Genomic DNA, 22,249 nt, shown 5'->3' on the forward strand with positions numbered 1-22,249 from the left:
CGTCTGGCTCCACGCTAGGTGTAGAGCCTACCTAACAAAAAATTTAAACTTTCAGTTAGCCAGTCAAATGATGCACATGGACAAAACAATTAGATTTCCAGTGAGCAGACTTTTCCTGTTTCACCGGTGTTTTCAAAAGAGAAATGGATTTGATCAGTTGTGTTTTTTTTGGTTTGTTTGTTTGTTTGTTTGTTTGTTTTTAACACTAGATGGTACCTGAATACTTTGGTGAAATTAGATGCTTTGGGGTAAAAATATCACTTTTAGAATTAATAGCCAAATACTTCACGCAATGCTATAACACATAAGAACAGTCATTTTAAAAACACACACAAAATTGTGCCAGACAGACTAGTGGCCATGTGAAACACAGCATAAGTAAGCCATCAGCTTAAGAATATACTGACTGGGGGGCACCTGGGTGGCTCAGTCGTTAAGCGTCTGCCTTCAGCTCGGGTCATGATCCCAGGGTCCTGGGATCGAGCCCCACATTGGGCTCCCCGCTCTGCGGGAAGCCTGCTTCTCCCTCTCCTACTCCCCCTGCTTGTGTTCCCTCTCTCGCTGTGTCTCTCTCTGTCAAATAAATAAAATCTTAAAAAAAAAAAAAAAAAAGAGGGGCACCTGGGTGGCTCAGTCGTTAAGCGTCTGCCTTCGGCTCAGGTCATGATCCCAGTATCCTGGGATCGAGCCCTGCATCGGGCTCCCTGCTCAGCAGGGATCCTGCTTCTCCGTCTCGCTCTGCCTCTCCCATACGCTTGTTCTCTCTCTCAATAAAATCTTTAAAAAAAAAAAAAAAAAAGAATATACTGACTAGGCCCTTCTTTTGGAAAAATCCTTAGGCATTATGTCACTCACCATGCAATCAAGCGTCTGCTTAAAATCAAGTTACAATTACTCTAATTATGGGCCAAAATTTCATTTGTTTCACAACTGCTGCCTAATCAAACAGTTCTGTAGACGACTTCACCACAAGGTAACTTAATTAACTTCAGTGCCAAAGGTTTTTTTGGGTTTTTTTGTTGTTGTTTTTTAAGTTTTCTTTGGGCAACCGATTTGCCAGTTCAGGCGTCAGAAATCTTACTACTATAAAAATTACTACACGAACTAAATCAAAATCAAACCCAAATGCTTTCATCCATTACAAAACAATATTCTTCTTTCATAAACGCTTTATTTAAATATTTCCCAGCAACAACAGGCTTGTGTGAACAAACCAGGAAGTGAAACCAAGTATGATCACATTGTGAAAGCCGAGTAAAATGAAAGAATGCACTGGAATTAGCTGAGGCACTATTAACATTTCATTTGAAAGTCCATTCCTTTGGAAACTTCAATTTAATTAAAGCAGCAGTAAGAGGAATTTCAAAAGCATACATCTTCATTTTGTTGTTTGACAATTTCCCCAATATTCTATGCAAATGTCTTGTCCTCCAGCCAGACTGGATCATCTGAAATGTGAGCACTCGCCCAGCCCGCCTAGTGAGTGGAGCACTTGGTTTTAAGCTAGCATTTTCCATTGCACTAAATCTACTCTGAAACAAAACAATCACAAATCCTTAATGACTGGCTTTGGAGAAATGCACCCCTGGATTGTAAGGTAATGAGCAAATCGCACTTCTCCTGTTTTGCTGGGGTTCCTATCATTCCCTTATCCTCCACAAATGAATGAATTCCCTGAAAACAGGAACTGTATTTTAGTGTTTGATTCATTTGTTTTTTAACTGAGTACTGAGACTCGGTGGCGCAGGCACAGTAAGAGTTATGAGTACCTGATGGTTATTCTTATTGTCCAAGGACAGTGTTATCCAGCAAGAGTTGCCAGTTGATATTTTGCTTCGAAGGCAGACACTAGATAGAATCAGAAACTCCTGCACTCTACTGCCCTATCTCTTGTTCCCAGGAAATTGCCTGTGGGAGAGAGGCTAGAAGACACCCTTGCAAAAATGAGTTCTTATGTACTGATTATTATTTGTATTAATTTTAAGTATGATTTGAGTAAGTTTAATATTATAATGTTATATTTTTGGACATTTCTTAGCAATTTTAATAAATAGCTCCTGGAAGTACCTATGACCTTATCAAGTGATCAGGCACCCCCGTCATTGCACAAACACATTGCAAATGTGAGTATCAGCACCACTCTGCAGATGAAGCAGACATACTCCTGCTACATGTGACAAGGAAACCGAAAAGGAAAGAGAAAGGTGAATAATTACAAGCAGGGATAGACAAATCCACTGGCATGTACACATGTGCATAGAAACATACTGTGTGCATATGGATGCGTCACAGTAGGAAAATTATTTGGGTAGTGAAGTCAACAAACATTTGAGAGCCTACTCTGTGCGAGAACTGTTACTCTTAAGAAGGTGGGGCAACTCTACTGCTGGGGTATAAAAAGTTTGCAGAGATAGCCTAGGACTCGAATCCTGAGCTTGTCCATGGACCCATGAAAGCAGTCAGTACTGAGGCAGGCCAATTCCCTACATGGGCTCTTTTTCTCTGGTCACCTTGTTTTCTTCCTGCTACTCTCTCACTCCCTGTATCAAATACTATTCTCTCCTATTATGCCTGAAACTTTACACTTTTATTCATTGGATTCTCTTGATGGGAAAATTTATTTAATGTTTGCTATGGTGTGGGATGGATAAGATAAGAAGGAATAATAGTAAATGAGAATTCATTGTATTTTTGTATTTTGTCTTATATCTACCCTTAAAACACGCATAAAAGGAAGATGGGAAATATACATTAAGTGATTAGGCAACGGGAAAATATATTATCAAGATCAAATATCAATATCAAAATATATTACAAACAGTATATAGTTGAAACAAAAATGAGATACATCTGCATGATGCTTTAAAATTTATAGAGCATTTTTTCCCCATTAAGTCATTTAAATCATTTGCTCCACTTTATGATAGGGATACCAGTTCAGAGAGGAAAAAACAAGCTGCCTAAGACACGTTTTGTGAACAACAGCTTGATCCCATAACTGACACCAACCATCGTGTTCTTCCTACCATCCAAAGCTGCCTTGTACAAGGGTCAACAAAGTTATAGTTGAGGGACTAAAGAAAGCAGCCTGGGTGATGTGCATCTGAGCCTGTAGGGCTAGGCAGGAGCTGGATCAGAAAGAAGAGCTCCAGCTGTAGAAGAACAAGAACAGAGAGGTCTGGAGTTAAGAAGAGCAATAGGCAGCAGGTCCCACTGAGGAGAGAATGTTCATAGTCAGAGTGAGAAGACTTCACAAGTAAGTGACGTAGTGAGGACATTTAGGAGTAAGATTCCAGAATGAAGACTATGGCTTGACTTGACTCACAAAAGAGAACCATGAGAGATTCTAAAACAGAATGCAAGCCATGTTTCAGGAAGACTAACCTGGGGGTGGGGAGGGGCACAGAAGATACAAGGGGCAGGAGAAGAAAGCGAGACAGAATGAAGGCAAGAGAACAAGGTAAGGATCCTACTGTAGTAATTCAATAACTAAGTCGTGAAGACCTGAATGGGGGAGTGTCAGTGAAAATGACCAGGGATGAAGGAATTTAAGTAGTATTATGAGGGAAAACCTGACAAATATTGGCTGGTGGGAGAGATGGGGACAGGAAAGAGGATTCAAGCTGGGCTGGTAAAAGGTTTTATCATAAAGTACTAGTTAATAATCCAATATTCACTGGAAGACCAATGAGCAAGCCCCTGAATTTTGCTCTTTCACTCTACCAAGGATAATTTATTAGCCTAATTAAGGTTTCGGACCTTTATAAGGGGTCTGGCATAGCTAAGTTTTGACTGAGTATTGCTCTCAAGAGTGAAGCCAGTAGGAAAGCTGCGCAAGGTGAGGCGAAAAGACATTTAGGGTCAGGTCTTAAAGAGACATGGGCACAATGTCATGGAGTCAATGAGGGGTTTTATGCAAGGGAGTGACATGATCTGGTCAGTGTCAAACTTTAAGTTTAGAAATTTAGAATTTGCAGCTTTGGTGGTAGCATGGAGGATTCATTAGAAGGGGAAATATACAATGTGGGTAGAGAACCAGATCAACAGTCCAAGGGGTAAAACAAGAAAGAAGGTTTGAACTAAGATGTGCCCAGATGGGAGGAGACGAGGGGATAAAAGCAAACAGCTTTAAGCACCTTCAGGCAGGTACTCTACTAAACAGTTTATGGACATGGATTCTAGGTTTACTCAGGTATTGTCAGAAGGACTTGGTGGCAGACTAGATGTTCAGGACCCCCAGGGCTCAAGGACAAGTGAGCACCCTAGTCTTGGCCAAGGGTCAATGGTGAAAATTTGTGGAGGATAGTGATGAATGTGGTTTTTAAAACACTGAGTTGGCAGTACACTCTAGGGAGAGGAGGACATAGAAATGAATTTGTGAGACTGCACATTTTTGGCACTGACTCTGGCTAATACTGGGTTTAAAAGCTTGGTAACTTGGAAAAAATTATTTAAAATAAAAAACTCGGGGCACCTGGGTGGCTCAGTCGTTAAGCGTCTGCCTTCGGCTCAGGTCATGATCCCAGGGTCCTGGGATCGAGCCCCACATTGGGCTCCCTGCTCGGCGGGAAGCCTGCTTCTCTCTCTCCCACTCCCCCTGCTTGTGTTCCCTCTCTTGCTGTCTCTCTCTGTTAAATAAATAAATAAAATCTTTAAATAATAAAAATAAAAATAAAATAAAAAACTTAAGGTAGCCTGGGTCTATCTCCTATAAAAAATTCATTTGTACCTTCCTTTCTAAATATTTCCATTTAAAGACAAAATTTTTATGAAGGCAATCAACTTGGACTAATTATATAAAGTTTGTATTTTGTAACACACACACACACACACACACACCCTCTTTGCTTTGAATGGCTTCTACTTGTCTATCCAACTGGAGGTAAACAGGTTTGGAAGTAATCAAAGACACACGACAGTAATCAAAGCCTCCTTGTTGTAGGGGCTCCAATGCCTTCCTGATCATGAACTGCCAACTCTCTCACAAAATATGTAAGGGCATATGTTTCATTTTACTTCAGTGTTAAAAAAAAAACCCTGCTACCTCTCCCACAGTACTACAACTTTCATTTGTGCTCTAAACTTACTGGTGGTAAAAACAGTGAATATATTTGGTTTATCAACGGAGTTAATAGAAACACGAAGGAATTCCAGATGTGGTGTGTTTTGTATCTTTATAATTATCAATCTTTGCTAGCTTTGATAGAGTTGGAAAATGTATCCTTGGGGAATCTAATTCTAGAGAATATTTCCTGTTTTGCTTTTCTCTAATTTATCTCTGTTTAATGTACTACAGAATTATTTAGTCTATTGTCTAGATCTACCCACCGGGCAGTAAGCTCCGAGAACACAGGGCTTTTAACTGTAGGGTGCACTGAGTGAGGTATGCCCAGCACTTAGCCAGATAGTAGAAACTCAATAAATTATCCTGGAGTGATCAATCATAGTCCTGCAATTCTTATACTTCAAGAATTTAACATGAGTTTTTCCTTAGCATTCATATCTCAATCTGCATGCTTCAACTTAATCTTGAACCATGATTTCTATTTATAGACTCTGAAGAAATTCTTTCAGGACTTATGCTGTGGTGGGACCCCACAGGGCACTGAAGGTTATGAGTGCAAAGGAGTTAACATGAGGAAAAAAGCAGCCAGGTCTCAAAACGTCCCAGGTTCTCCTGGTGACCCCTCTGTCTAGCTCTGTCTTAGGAGGATGAGTCATGGTTCTTGCCCTACCTGTGCTACTCTCACTTCTGGTTTCCTGATCTCGATTCCTGTTTCAGTCTAGGCTTCTTTTTGGTATTCTGACCCAGGTTACTTGAGTTTGACATCTGTTGTTTTCATTGCTTGACACTTTGATTTTTTTTTCCCCCCCTGTGGTTAAACCTACATAACAGTCTAGGTCTGTCTTTCTATATGGACCAGAGACTCACACAACTTAAAATTACAAAACAGATATTCTAGACTACTTTCTCCTCAAGGTTCTTACTGTCCTTCCCTATCCCCATTATAAAACCTAGTAATTTCCTCACCACGTCATTTGATGGGACAATCACAGTGACCACTTGCATTCCCTCACTCAACATAATTTTTTTTCTGGTCAAATGGATTGAGTTAGTATGAATTATTACACAATCAAAGACAAGAAGAAGCTATTACCATAATCTAACTTCCTATTAAGAATGAAATGAAAAGGACTGTAAACTTAGAGAAAAAGAGATATATTCTATGTAATCTATACTACACATTTTCCATTTGATGTCTAGATACGGTGAGGAAATATACTGTGTTTGTGCACTCTTCGTGAAATGCAGTCAGTATGTAACCTATGCTATGCTTCTGAAGTCACTGGATTGGGTCTAATTGAATTCATAGGCCAACGATTCTAAACACATCACTCATATCAGTGAGGCAATGTTTAGAAAGGCTCTCGTCATCTGCACAGAAGACAATTCACTTGACAGCACTCCTTTCTTGAGCAATGACTCAAATCAGCTAGACTGAAAATAAATCTAAAGGGTACACAGCTGTCATGTAATCTGAAGTAGCCCTCTGAGCAAAAACTTGATTCATTTTCTCCTATTTGTACAACTGGTTCTGCAAACAGGATTGCAATCCAACAAACGCATTTGAACCCCACTGTGATGAGAAAGCTTTTCAGTGTCCTAGGGAGGGATCTCCTGGATTCCTCCGTCCCCATGGGTATGGCAAACTGCACATCATGATTTCTTGATTTTATTTCATGAGAAACAGCCATTTAAACTCAGTGATCTATGTGAACCAGCTAGGAATCGGGCTCTACAATTAGAGAATAATATTTTATCAAAGGAATGTTGGCAGTTTGAGGGGCCGACAGGTACCAGACTATCTACTGGGTATAGGCAACTTACTTATTTTCGTTGTAGCATTCCTTGTTTTTAACTTTTTATTTTTTTTAACTTTTAACTTTTTAACTTTTATTATGGAAAATTTTAAACATACATAAATGTAAAGAGAAGGGTATAATCAAAATACCCACCCTCACTGGATTACTTGAAATAAATTCTAGATATCATATTTTATCCTATTTCAGAATGTATCTCTAAAAGGTAAAGAGCCTTTAAAACATACAACCAGAATACCATAACCATACCCAGTGTGCTGGTAGATATTCAACAATCAGTTCTCCAAGGGGGAAGAAAAGGCTTGAGTCAGTCTTTGCAGGTTTGTATGGCATAACTACTCCCACCACAGCCAATTTCAAGCTACTGACATGATGGCACTGAATGTGGGGTTGAGAAGAAATGTGCAGACACCATGCTATGGGACTTGTGCTATGCAGATACGTGAGACATAAGTAATCTTAGGAGCATGGATAATAGCAAATTATAGTAAAATCATCAGGAAGGGATGAGTTTTGAGTATCAATTTTATTTTCATATCTCAAGTTTATATAATTTGTTTCATGGCATGTTTAACAGCTGGCTTACAAAATTTCCTGAGAATACAACAATCGGCTCTTGTCTGCTCTAGCATGCCACTGAATCACATCCAAATAATGAATAACGCCTTAATATTACCAACTCTCCAAATTTCTGACATGTCGTTCCCCTTCTGTCCTCAGCAGTAGAGAAACATTTTCAACAGGAAAGAAGAAGGAACGTTGCTTCAGAAAGCTACAGTTGCTTCAGAAAGTACCACGTTTTCCAAATGGTTCAGAGCCACTGTGTATAACTCAGTCTGCTGGTAAAATCTGTTTTCAGGAGATTAGATTCCACCAAACACACGTACCTCCATGTTACCGGGGAATCATAGTAATGATTTTATTTCCTTTTAACTGCCCACTCTTATGCCCACAAGAGAGGGAGAGAGAGAGAGAGAGAGAGAGAGGAAAGGGGTAGGAGAGGGACTTGGCAGAAGGGAAAATAAGTCCCTTCCAGGTAGACAAGCTTAAGTTAATGAAGTGTTCTGCTAGGAAGATTCTCAACAAGATGCGAGATACTCTTCTGTGCCTGAGATGTCCCACCAGGGAAACTTGGGTTTGTAAAAAGCCCTTTATAAACGTGCCTTCCAGAACTGAATATACCCGATGAGATGTAGTGGGGTCTACACAGATTTAAGTGGGTTGCGGCCATCCCTCCATCCTTGATGAGGATGCCAGGCTACACTACAACTCCACTTTGACCTCATGTTAAGACTCAAGTCCAGTCAATGAAGTCTAGTGTCTATCAGTACTTACCCAGACTCCACAGGGTATAGTCAGGAACGCCCTCTCCTACCAAATCTGATACCCAACTGCCTTCCCAACATCATTCCCCACTATGCCTTTGAACAAACCCTTTATTCCAGGTAGGCCAGCCTACCCACTTTCTGTACCATTTCTGTACTTTACACTTTTTATAGGAACATAATTCCTAACACATACAAAAGTATCAATAATAGTATAAGGAAGCCCCAATGTCTCCTTCACCCAGCTTCAACAATTATCAACTCCTATCACACCCATGCCCAGGATTATTTTGAGTCCTCCTGGATATAAAATTCATCCACAATTATTTCAGTATTGCATCCATTCTTTCCCGCACATCTCTGCTTAGACATTTCCTCCCTCCACCCCCATCTTTCCTAATTCTATGTCGTCCTGCAAGGCTCAGCTCAGGTCTCACCTCCAAAGTTGTTTCCACTGAACTTGTCACTTAGTCATGTCACGTTGGGACGTCTTTCTTATTGCTATTCTGTTGTTCCTTACCTCTTAAATCATTCACTTACAATAATATCCTTAGCCTAGAAAGCAGGAAACCTCTCTCACCACACATATACAGCAATAAAAAAAATGCTTAGAAGGGAAAGGGCTAAAGAATAATACTTTGGTTTCATAAAGTGCATTAAATTTGGTCCAACAATTCTATATAGTATATTGAGCAAATTCCTTATATGAGAAATGTCTCATGGCACAGAACAGGGTATGTGAGCACAGTATAAGGCAGAAATAACACTGGACATGGAGTTAAAAGGCCCTGTTCTTGTCCCCCACCCCCCTTCTGTTTTGTGTGTTATTTTGGGTCTGAGTGACTTCTCAGAGCCCACCATAAAATAGGATTTAACTGCAGCCATCCTTCCTCTTTCCCTCACTGGATTGTCAGAATCAAATGCAATTACACATGTAAAAATAGCTTTGTAACTGATAGAGCATGTTGTTAATACACATCATTACCTGTAAATGCAGAGATGTTTGGCCATATGACTTGACAATAAGGCAACTACTGCTTTAGATCCTGAATGTAGGCAGGAAATTTAAGCTCTCAACAGGGAAAATGGGAATGTGATAGTTTGGAGATCAGGTGGGATTCAGAACCAACAAAATTAACCCTAGGAGGAACAAAAGAGCATAGCTTTCTTTCTGAGACTTCAAAAACCATGGCTTTGCAATTAAAACAGACAAATCGAAGGAGCCCTAAAAAGAAACTGCAAAGGAAGCAACATACATTGTCAGCTATTTAAAAAGAATCCTGTTACATGAAATAATTAAATGGAAAGGCAAAATTCATCATCTGATTTCCTCCAAACAAAACTGCAGAATTATCCAACAAAGTTGTTGTCATTCTAAGTTTATGCTCTTCTAGGACATTGTCAAAGCCTTTGGCCTCTCAATTTTGCAGTCTGCTTTGCCAAAAAGAATAACCATTAATATCAAACTTCAACCATTTATCATATCACATCAAACACTGCTTAAAGTACAATGGGATGGAGGTCTCTCCTTCTTCCAGTAGAAAAGAGGATAGATGGCTTTATCAGGAAAACACTGTTCTACATACCATGCTACAAGTGTCCTGGGAGAGATGTTCAGCCTAGCTATGCCATCCATTGGAATATTAATATTATAAGTTTCCTTGCAAGAAAATGAAAATTACGAGGGTTGGAGAAAAGGCTTACATTTTATAAAACTCTAAATAATCTTGGGGTGCTTGAGTGGCTTAGTCAGTTAAGTGTCTGCCTTCGGCTCAGGTCATGATCCTGGGATCCTGGGATCGAGCCCAGAGTCATGGGCTCCCTGCTCAGCGGGGAGTTTGCTTCTCCCTCTCCCCCTCTCGCTCCCCCTGCTTGTGTGCTCTCACTATCTCTGTCAAATAAATAAATAAAATCTTAAAAAAAAAAAAAAAAAAAAACCACCTACATAATCTTGGCCAAAGTAGAAAAAACAGTTTTTCAACTTTGGACATTAATTCAATTTAGCAATAGTGGGTGAAAACAACAGTTGCTAAACCTGGTAAATCCAAATGAGATTATTAGGTTAAAACAGAAATACGGAGAGGGTATTTCAAAATTCCCAGCACGCTGACAACAAAGCACCAAAGCAGAGTCTCATTAGGAAAGGAAACATTTTGTTTAAAAAGGAAGTTTTTTATAAGACTTCACTATGTGTAACTTCTCTGAGGACCTCCCTGGAGAGGAAAAACACAAGAATCATAAGGGTAAACTAGAGAACAAGAATTTCCTCCCTCTCCTCCCTCTCCCCCCTGCACACACCAGGTAACCTCTGCATGTCCTCACGTCTTGCTCTCCATAAACACATACACTCAGAGATTTTTCAAACCATGCTTAGTTTCCCAAAAATGAGATGGTTAGAATAAACCTTCTTTCACATAGACCCATTTTAAATAAGGAAACTACCAGTCACTGATTCCGTTACCTTCATGAACAACAAGGAAAAAAAAAAAAACCCACAAAGGAATTCTAGGGCTTCTTTTTTTTTTTTAAAGATTTTATTTATTTATCTGACAGAAAGAGAGACAGTGAGGAGAGAAAACACAAGCCGGGGGAGTGGGAGAGGGAGAAGCAGGCTTTCCGCGGAGCAGGGAGCCCGATGCAGGGCTGATCCCAGGACCCTGGGATCATGACCTGAGCCGAAGGCAGACACTTAACGACTGAGCCACCCAGGCGCCCCGGAATTCTAGGACTTCTAACAAATACAAAGAATTTTGTAGCGTCTCGACTTGTGTGACTTTGAGTACTGTACCCTCGATGGTCAATTTGCATGAAAGATTTTTCAAGGTTAAAGTCTACCTATCTCCAAATATCCATTAAAAATGTGAAACCATAATTTTTTGGGGTATGGTTTTCTTTTTTACTTGTCCGTCTGCTGAATAATTCAAAATTGAATTTTGGAGAATGGGAAGATGGAAAAAGTTTCAGGCTATAACAACAACTCAGATGCTTTTCTGATCTGGTGCTGAGGCAGGTCTAATTTCTCCTAATTTGTCTATAGTGTGACTATTCAATCAATAATTATACAAGCCTAATTTGTCAGCATTAAGCAATTGACTGTACTTTAAAAATGACCAGGAAAAAGTCCATTTAAGCCTAATTAACTGAAATGACAAATTATAAATTATCCAAAGAATCAGGTAGAACTTGTCCTACGAGTTCCTCCTAGGTAAATAAGACAAAAACAAGCCCAGTGTGGGAATACTTCGGCCCCAAGTAGCTGATGTGAGGCCGAAGTAGTTGAATACGTGCAGTTTATGATAAGAATCATGGAAGATGGTGCTCCTCACAAGGTAACCATACATTAAATATTCTTCTAAACCCTTTATGTCAATTAACTGATTTAACGCTTCCAACAACTCTATGAGGGTTATCTTTGCAGATGAAGCAACTGAAGCAGAGTTGTGTGATTTACCTAAGCCTGCATAACTAGTAAACTTGTAATAGTAACACCAGAGTGAATTGGAATAATCTTCCAAGAGATCTTTGAGAACAAGGAAAAGTAGCTTACTAGTGGAACAAAAGACAAAATATGCATTTTGTTGCATTTGTTCATGCCCTCCTTCATTCATTAATAAGCACAGCAGAAGTCTGACTGAGCAGAGTGAACTTGAATCCTGCCTACCATATGCCTTAACTTTAGCCAAGCTACACAGTCTGTCTTTCTTAATTGCAAAAATAGAAATAATTCTACCTGGCCTACTTTCTACCTTCATATTGATGATACCATCAAAAGCAATGGAAACTCCCTCTGCGTAGGAGGGATCAGAGAACAGTCACCCACAAAGGAGTAAACTCCTCACAAATACAAGCTCTGTTCTCCTCTGGCTACAGAATATACCCAATGTGCCCACAGTTTTCAGGCCTTCTGGAAGACAAGGAGCTATCCTGCATGGAGTGATTACCTGGTATCAGCAGATTCTTGCCACAGACCAAATATTACTTCTCCCGAGTCTCTTTTCATTTCCAGTCACAAGATATCCATGCTTAGAAGCTGTCTTAGTCCATTCGGGCTGCTATAACAAACTACCATAGATTGGGGGGGGCATGGCTTCATCAACAAACATTAAGTTCTCATACTTCTAGAGGCTGAGAAGTCCAATATTAAGATGCCGGAAGATTCAGTGTCTGGTGAGAACTTGCTTCTTGGTTCGCAGACAAATCTCTTCTCCACCATGTCCTCACGTGGTAGGGGGGGCAGGCAGCTCTCTGGATTCTCTTTTATAAGGGCTCCCCCCCCATGACCTCATCACCTCTCAAAGGCCCCACTTCCTAATACCTTCACCTTGGGGGTTAGGTTTCAACATATCAATTAGGGGAGAACAAGCAATCTACAGCAGAAACTATGATTTTTAAAGTTCTGCTAATATAACGTATATTTACCAGTACTCTGAAATTTGAGGCTTTTGGGGGGACCCAATAAGTAATCAGGAGAGAACTTAATCCATTCCTTCTATGAAAAACAATTGAAAAGTTAGGAGTAACAGTCAAACCAGTAAAACTTAGGTGAGCATAGTTTGTATTAATTGCCACAGGATCCTTGTGATGAAAGGAAATGGGACTGTTTAATCTTACGACATCTTTCTCAAGTTTCTTTCATATTAGTCTCCTCTCTTCCAACCCCACTGCTCTACTTGGTCTCCCAAGATGACCTCTCTTATCTCCAACACATCCTCCATACAGCTGATGGCATTTACTTCCCAAAACAAATCTGAGGTCACCTTTGGCTTCAAAATCTTCCTTGTGGCTCCTCCTGATGAAGCTGTGTGCTTGTTTGTAGGGTTAAAAATGCATCTTCAAGCCCATCCCAGGTGGCGGCTGGGCCAGAGTCAGCATTGAGTGTTCCAACCCTCACTCCAGGCTTGTCTTCATTCATTCCACAAAGAGGGAAAGCTGCCTTTGGTGGCGAGGGGTACACTGTGTGGGTATTTAAGAAAGTCAGAGGGTGGGGTTGACTCTAAGTATATTTTCACACCAGTGTGAAAGCCATTACAGCAGATGACAAAACAGGCAAAATGCAGGTTCATCAGGTAAAAAGAAGGGAGCCACATAGCCAAAGAAATAAGACGTTAGAGCTAGAAGGAACTTCAGGCTCTCATGACACAGGGCAATAGGTACATGGAACCTTCAGCTTCCTTTAGCTCCAAAAATGTGTCGTGCTCAGGGACTTTACATCTAAAACACTGTGCTAAATTATTTTACCCTGTACATGCCCCTTAAATATAAAAATATAAGCAAAACCTAAAAAATAACAATAAATTAAAAAATAATTCTCCAGGGGCGCCTGGGTGGCTCAGTCCGTTAAGCGTCCGACTCCTGATTTTGGCTCAGGTCATGATGTCAGGGTCGTGAGACTGAGCCCCATGTCGGGCTCTGCGCTAGGCATCTCAGGGTCCTGGTATCAAACCCAGACTCCCTGCTTGTCCCTCTCCCTCTGCTCTCTGCTCCTCTCCCTGCCTGTGTTCCCGGTTTCTCTCAAATAAAATCGAAAAAAAAAAAAAAAAGATTCTCTCTCTCTTGCTCTCTGCCCCTCCTCCACCCTGGTTTGTGCATGCTCTCTCTCTAAAAAAAAAATAAATAATAAAAAATGAAAATAATTGTTCAGAAGGTGGAGTAACGAATATTTTATTTAATCTTTGGGTAATTCATTAGGCGCACTCAAGAATATGATACATGAAGATGTAATATATGAAAGTATAAACATGCATGTGGAAGGATAAAAAAATACCTATGGGGGGCACTTGGCTGGCTCAATCAGTAAAGCATGTGAGTCTTGATCTCAGGGGTGTAAGTTTGAGCCCCACATTAGGCGTAAAGATTACTTTAAAAAATGTAAAAGAAATACCTATGGGCATCTTCTCCCAGATCTTATGGAAAACACCAATTTCTACAATATCTGGAAAATATTTCATTGTAATTCTAAAGCAAGCACACAATAAGCACACATTAGTAGTATAACCACTTAAACAAATTCAATGGATGGGAGCAAACACTACAAGCTGTTGATAGTAATCAAGATAGGTATTTTATTTTGAAAAAAATCTAAGTACCTTGAAGGAAAGAAAGCCTAAACTGGCAAGTCTCTATTGAAAGATTTGGTTGAACAATGCAAAATCAAGCAATAGGATTAATAACTGGTAAACCTTAAAACCAGTCCAAGATTCCCTCTCATGTAATATGCTTTGGCAGAAATACTTGTCTTTTGCAGTGGGTTGACTCTGTAGCCCTAACTTCTATACTACATCCTCCCTGCAGGCTCCCAATTCTCTTCTTTCACCCTCATGACTCATGGGTAGAGAAGGGTCTGGTGAAGTGCAGAACAATGGGAATAGTGAAGCCTAAATCAGCTTGTAACCCCAGGTATCCCCCACAAGTTGGGCTGGTCCAGTTCTGCCACCAATAAAGATCAAGCCATGCCTGAAAATCCTAGATTTTTTTTTTTTTTTAAGATTTTATTTATTTGACAGAGAGAGAAACAGCAAGAGAGGGAACACAAGCAGGGGGAGTGAGAGGGAGAAGCAGGCTTCCCACTGAGCAGGGAGCCCGATGCGGGGCTCGATCCCAGGACCCCGGGACCATGACCCGAGCCGAAGGCAGACGCTTAATGACTGAGCCACCCAGGCGCCCCCCTAGATTCTTTTTTAGCATTGTAAACCATGTAAGAGATGTGCATTACATCTGCTTTGTTCTCTATTTCTATGGTGCCCATCACCATAGTAACAAGGCACACAGATGGAAGAGTAGGCTAGAAATACCCAAAAATGGGGGTGGGAATGGAGAATATGGGGGAAAGGGCCTTTCACTGATTAAGAGAGAAAAGGCTAAAGTTTCTTCTATCAGAGCTGTCAGTACATTAATAGGCAAGCTAACTGAAAAAAGTAGGTTTTGTCTTTAAGTGGGCCACAGCAGAGAGCAGCCTAAAAATTCAATAAATATCAATATTTAGAGGAGGTGGACTTGCTAGGTTTCTGAGGTTTTAAAGCCAGAAATATTTTATTAGAAAATCTTGTATGCAAATCAAAATTTTTACAACAGCCTGCAATTTTGGAAGTCAGGTACTCATCTCAGAGTGTGGATGATTACTATTAAAATTTTTTGGTTACTTTGTAGTACTCAAAGTTGAGACACCTGTTAAGGAAGTGTGGCTGAGAAGATAAGTTGATACAATGACTATTTTTCTGAAAGTGACAAGTTTATCTTCCAAGTTTTTGTGTAAAATGTCCCAAAAGGAAATCACTGGGTGGTGAGTGGGGGTGACTGTTGTTTCATCTTAGGGAGTAACTGCCCCAGTTGAAACTGGGACAAGGCCATTTCCATCTGCAGCCCCTCTGCTCTCAATAGGTTCAGAGATCTTCACGGGCACTGTCAGTCCCTCTATGCTCTTTAAAGTCATGATGGGCCAAAGTTTCATCTGTAAGAAATCTTCCCATTCCAGGATCTTTTTTTTTTTTTTTTTCCTTTTTCCTTTCCTGCTGCCAGCCTGAGTTCTCCTTTCTAGGGTATTTGGAATACCTGGGATGTTATTTACATAGTTACTGGTCAGGAAATAGGAAAAGGAGCCACACTAGCCACATAAACTACTTGTTTTACTACAAGGCTTTTTACTACATAGGTTTTACTCTGTGTAAATAAAAATGGTGCAAAAAATAATAATAATAATAAGCAGGAAATGCTTTATAGACTACAATTGTTTTAGAGAATTTAACACTCTAGCAACTAGGGTGCCTGGGTGGCTCAAGTCGGTTAAGCGTCCGACTCTTGATTTTGGCTCAGGTCATGATCTCAGGGTTGTGAGATCGAGCCCCATGTTGGGCTCCTCACTGGGCATGGAGCCTGCTTACGATTCTCTCTCTCCCTCAGCATCTCCCTCCCCTCCCCTCAAAACAACAATAACAACAAAAACTCCCAAAGACAAACAAATGCCACTCTAGCAACCTACAGATTTTAGGGGAAAAAAGCAACAGACAACTTTGTGGGAATCTTGACTCAGCCACTAACAAGTTGTGACTCTGTGGACAATTTTTACTTTGTCTTTCTCAACCTTAATCTTATTAGTAAAAAGAAAGGACTGAAGTAGATCTGGGATATGAACTTGAGGGGATCTAAGGATGATCTCAAGGCATGTTAAAATGTTATGCATATTAGTGTATGCATACTTTCTGGGAAAGACCCTCAAGCATACCTATAACATAAAGTTAAAAATCAATAGACATTGTGTAAGGTTTCTTCCACATGACTCTAGAATACCATGACTTGAATCAACTTACCCAAATAAAGCCAAGGCTTTGAACTTAGACTCAGGTGAGCATAATATTCAGGTCTTTTCAAGTCCCCACCCCAGGGATGCTGTCCCTGACCACCCTATCTAAACCTCACCCCAACCACCCTTTAGCCCTTTACACTGCTTTATTTTTCTTCATAGCATTTAGCACATGACATTTTATCTTGCATTTGCTTATTATCTATATTCCCTCTAGGATGTATGCTCAATGCAAAAAGGGTTTTTTCTCTTTTCACTGTTGGATTTATTCCCAGTGCCTGGCACAATGCCTAGCACACATTAAGTGCTCAAAAAAACCCAAATGAATTAATTTTTTAAAAGCCATAAAATAAAGCATGGCAGAACAAAAACTCAAATACATTCTTTTCCTTTTTTTTTTTAAGTCAGGGGGCCTGCTAACAGCCATGAATTTTACTAAGCATGTTGCAAGCATATCTATTTTACTTAATCTTTAAGGCAAGTTTTCCAATCCTTAGGGCCTTTTATAAAGTAACACATCTGGGAAAAGGCGCCAGGCAATATACTGTAGAAAAAGCTGCTTCATCAGGGATCATATCTGCCACTAACTTGTTGGGTTTGCTTAGACAAGCCACATGTCCCCTTACAAACCCCGTTTCCATGTTTATATAATATTTGCCCCACCTACTGCAGGTCATCAGAAGAATAAATGCTTTAAGTATGTTAAGTGATAGAAACATAAGTAATATGGTGGGAGTTCCTGTAAAGTGCTTCAGGAGAGATTTGCTCTAAGATTTGGGGGAAGGTAAGAGAGCAGGGGACACCTATACAGAGTTCTTTCATACAGGGCCAGAGCGTCTAGGAACTGGGAGGACCCCCATAAAGCCTCCTTATTTAGCAGGATGACAGCCAGGCTCAACTCCTCTCCCTTCAGGATGCATTATTCCATAAAGAAAAAAATGTCCCAAATCTAGCCGAGGGCCAATCCTTTATGCATGCTGTAAATTACAACCTCCTCCTGGGAAGAAATTAGCATTCTTGATAAAACTCGAAAAACACTTTTTTTTTTTTTTTTCCCCAATAGGATTGAGACTTATTCTTAGAAACCAGTCACCTACTAACCCAGCTCACCTTCAGTCAAGTGTCTGGTGATCTTTACCCATGTTCTTTTTGCAATGTTCTATTTTCTAGTCTAACAATGGATATAAAAAATTATGTACAATTTCTGTGTGTTCTTAAAATGGATGATGGTGATTAAATCACTTTGGCATCAAATTAGCTTCTATCAGATATATAAAAAGAAGTGATGTGCTCTAACCACTCTCTTTCCCTATTGAATGTTCTTTCCCCTAAAGAGGAAATCTTTAAATTGGCCTATTAGGGACCCTTTCCCTTAGAGTTGACAGCTAATTTGACTGAGGAGTTTTCTGTAGCAGCCAAACCACTTGATCTTCAAACAGGGTATGAGGTTTGGGTTTTTTTTTTTTTTTTGGAGAGAGGGGTACTCTGGTAGAATCTATTTGTAGATCATCAATTAATCCTTGTCTAACAGTATCTGCTTCAAAACACCAGATGTCATCTTGATTCTTTCTGGCCATCTTCTTTTTCCCTTTTCACATTTATCTTTTCCCACATTCTGAAAGAAAGGCAAATATCTCACTTTTTAGGAGTCTGCTTATAGTGCACTGCCTTGCGATGTAAAAATTTCCAAGCCCCAAGCAGAGGGCCATTTTGAAACACCTGTAAAGGTTACAGATGTAATGAAAGTGAATGACTTTCATGACTGAGAAACAAATCTTTTTGGAGTCAGGGGAAAGTTTCCATTTTTTTGCTTCGAATGCAAGGTGAACAAGACCTCATCAACAGACAATAGAAAACTGAATAGAATAGAATAGAATAGAATAGAATAGAATAGAATAGAAAAACTGAAAGTCATTTTTGGAATCAATCACTAGCTAACTTTTGACATGTAACTCAAAAGTTTAAAAATGGAGTCGGGGCGTCTGGGTGTCTCAGTCAGTTAAACATCCGACTCTTGATTTCGGCTCAGGTCATGATCTCAGGGTCGTGAGATCAAGCCCTGAGTCCATCTCCACATTGGGTGTGGAGCTTCCTTAAGTTCTCCCTCTTCTTCTGCCCCTCCCCCCTCTAAAAAAAAAGTAGAATTACACTGCCTTCATCCGCCTATACTTATTTATGTAGCAAGATTTCTTAAATGCTACATTAAAAAAGGAAACACTTGATTTGATAATAAAGGCTATCTTACTCTAGCAATAAGTAATATTTATGTATAAATAAACTATTTTTAAGCCCCAGGAGTCTCGAGAGATGATTTTCCCGTAAAAGTTTACTTATATCTAAAAATGATTCATCAAAATTCTAATATACTTGTTCTGATCAATTGTGTACTAGTAAAAATCATGACAACTTAATCCAAAAGAGATTTTACTGTCACAAGAACTTAAAAAAAAGATATATAGTATGTGTAAATGTGTGTCTCACAAGAGTTTGAAAAGGTAATCAATGGAAGATTTTCAAACATAAGAATGTTACATTGGATTAAGTTTTATAGGAAAAGAGAAATAAAATGAGTTCCGTAAGGGAAACAACTATGAAAAATTCCTGACTTCTGGAAGAGCTTGTTCATATTTTTTTTAAATATATACATATATTTTATTTATTTGAGGGAGAAAGAACAAGCAGGGGAAGTGGGAGAGGGAGAAGCTGAGCAGGGAGCCCCATGCGAGCTCGATCCCAGGCCCTGGGATCATGACCTGAGCCAAAGGCAGATGCTTAACCCACTGAGCCACCCAGGCGCACCCATATGTTTTTTTGAATGATGTTATAATAGACATGAAATTACTTTGGTATTTAATTTAGCTTCTATTGGGTACATCACAAAGAGTGCTTTCCAAAGAAATCAATATTTATAATATCAGAAATGTCATCTTTCAGAACTATTTAAAATTATGATAAAAAACTTTAGATTTTAACTTTTATTTATTTTTTTATTATTTATTTATTTATTTTTATTTTTATTTTTATTTTTAAAGATTTTATTTATTTATTTGAGAGAGGAAGAACACAAGCAGGGGGAGGGGCAGGAGGAGAGAGACAAGCAGACTCCCCGCTGAGTGGGGAGCCAGACACAGGGCTGATCAGTCAGATTATGACCTGAGCTGAAGCCAGACGCTTAATGACTGAGCCACCCAGGTGCCCCTAGATATTAACTTTTAAAGTGTATTGGGAGAGCACATAGTTTTTCAAAATCCTTTAAGGGGTACTGGAAGAAAAAAAAAATCAGAGATACTACTCTAAACTACCTCTAAGCCAAAAGCTTGTGTTGACTATCTGAAGTTTTGACTTCTAATAGAGAGACAAAACCAGGACTATTTCAGAAAAGTGTAAAATCTGTCTGAAGCATGCCCGGCAAGTTACCAAATCCATAACTCTGAACACAGTAAATATTCAATAAACACTAGTTCATCGACAAAATATTTTGGCTATCCAACTGGTATCTATTAACAGCATATATCCAATATCCCTTCCTACTTCCAACCTTCAAGGAGAGCTTTCAAATTTTGGTCAAATACCAGTCAAAAGTATGTTACCAAAACAAATCCCAGGACTAGGTAATAAGTACGTAGAATTTTATTCCTAATTCTTTCCCAGATAACTCATGTCCACGCCAAGTATGATGCCTGGCCCAGAAAGCCCAGGAGATAAACAAAATAATCCTTACAAGAGCATCTAGGAGGTAACAGAGTGTTTCCTGCATAGGTATTACAACAGGTGTACAAAACTTAGAGCCAGTACAGAGTAGGGAATACGGAGCTCTCGTGGGTGGTAGGCAGAGGGAGCGTGTCTGCAATGACCTTTCAGTATACGTATGCTTGAACTGATCCTTGCAAGATGGGCAGGTGATTAACAAGAGTATACCAGCATCCCAGGTAGAGGGAAGGAACAAAGCCATGAGTACAGCCATCTGACTACCTCATGCCTTCCTCCCCATAATGCTAAGAGTTTAGGATGGCTGGTGGGGGAGTGTGACCGTGCACACTGTCCATGGTGCATACATTGGTGATTTGGAAATGACAGGGTGGCAAGAGGTGAAGCTGGAAAGTTGTGGAAGCAGACAAAGGAAGACTTGATTATATGGTTCACCAAGGCATTTGGACTCGATCCTGTGGCAAAGCAAGTCATTAAAGGGTTACTGAACTGGGCAGTCATGGTATGAGATTTGCCTTCCAGAATGATTACTTCCCTGCAGTGTGGACAACAAATTTGGGGGCGGAGGATACAGAAGACTACAAACTGAACTACCAGCTGGAAGACCATTAGCAGTTGTCCTGGAAAAGACTCAGGGCAGTAAAAGGGCCGTGGAGGAAGGGTGCAGATGGAAAAACCTGAAGGACATGGCCCCTGGACAAATTGGTTACAAACTGTACAAGGAGCGGTTGGGGGGAGTGAGGCAAGGAAAAGCCCAGAATGACTTCTACATTTCTATGGGTTATGTAATTGGGTGTATTGCTATTTACAAAAATATGGACTCTAAAGTGACAAGTTTTGGGGAAACAAAATATCTTCAGTACACTGACTCCAGTCCCTCATTTGTTCTATGAGGCAGGCAGCAGAGGTATTATCCCCAATCTCTGCTCAAAGGGGTAAATATTTTTGCCCAATATCACATGCAACAGTTTGGAAAGCCTTACTATATACCCGACTCAAGAGCGGGTAAACAAAGAAGACAAGACCCATACGTTCTTGGGTGTGGGTACTTTATCTGAGGAGGTCAGGGAAAGCATCTCTGAAGTCCCATTTGAGCTGACCTTTCATTCAGGAGAAAGAAGCATTCATGTAAATTCATAAGGGAAGAGCATTTCCAGACAGAGAACAGCAACTGAGAAGTCCCTGAGGTGGAAACAAGGTTGGTGTGCCACTGAGGGAGGAATTTCAAATACCGGGGCAAGTGGGGAACAAGAGAGGAAGTCCCAGTTCCATGGGTATTCCTGGGAGGGTGAAGGTGGAAGACTTGGGGCCCCTCAGGGCAGCACTGGCGTAGCATAAACTCTCTCGGGAAGCCTGCAAACCACCATGCACAACACTGGCATCTGAGAAACTGCATCATGACTCACAAACGCTTTTGGAAGACAAGCCATTGCTCAGTGAGGACTGCCTATTTTGGCATTGAAATAGGGCCAGGAACAAACTCATTTAGTTTTGCCTAGAGAGATAAGCTTTAAAATCTTTAGATGAACAAAATTCATTTTATATTTAACCACTCAGAGCAAGAAACAATCTGCAGTATAATGGCAGGCGGCTCTGCCCACCCCCCAGCCCCCGCCCCAGGCTCGGCAGAGCCCTAGCACACTACATGGAAGCAGAGCCGCCTTGCCCACTCTCCAAGGTTCTCAATGGGATTAGAAAGGTGACATTTCCTCCAAAGGATCCCCCAGTAGCTCAGCTGGAGGGCAAGGAAAAACCGTACCCCTCCGCCCCCCGCCAATGTGCCAAACAGGGTTCTTGTCTATGTACACCTGAAAGTCTTGGAGGGACTGGATGTTGGGGTTGCCTACTGGCCCTGACACAGGCCACCCAGGGAGCAACAGTCCAGCCAGCTCTCTGGAACACACTGCCCATGCCTCCCATCCTGTGGTCATTTTCCACTGCTGCTTTATGGGCTACCTAGTCTTCTGCCAACCGTCTTTCAGATGGCCCTCATTCAGCCAAATGGCTTTAAATTCCACTTGCTAAAGGTGATGCAGAT

At 40.4% G+C, this 22,249-nt stretch overlaps 1 protein-coding gene across 2 annotated transcripts in view; it reads right to left on the reverse strand.

The window, feature by feature from the left end:
- Positions 1-22,249, reverse strand: part of LRRC8B (leucine rich repeat containing 8 VRAC subunit B) — a 278,771-nt gene that overhangs the window by 64,857 nt on the left and 191,665 nt on the right. The window lies entirely within an intron of this gene.

The sequence above is a fragment of the Phoca vitulina genome, unplaced genomic scaffold (assembly GCF_004348235.1).
Source record: "Phoca vitulina isolate PV1807 unplaced genomic scaffold, GSC_HSeal_1.0 scaffold2, whole genome shotgun sequence".
Lineage (NCBI taxonomy): Eukaryota > Metazoa > Chordata > Mammalia > Carnivora > Phocidae > Phoca > Phoca vitulina.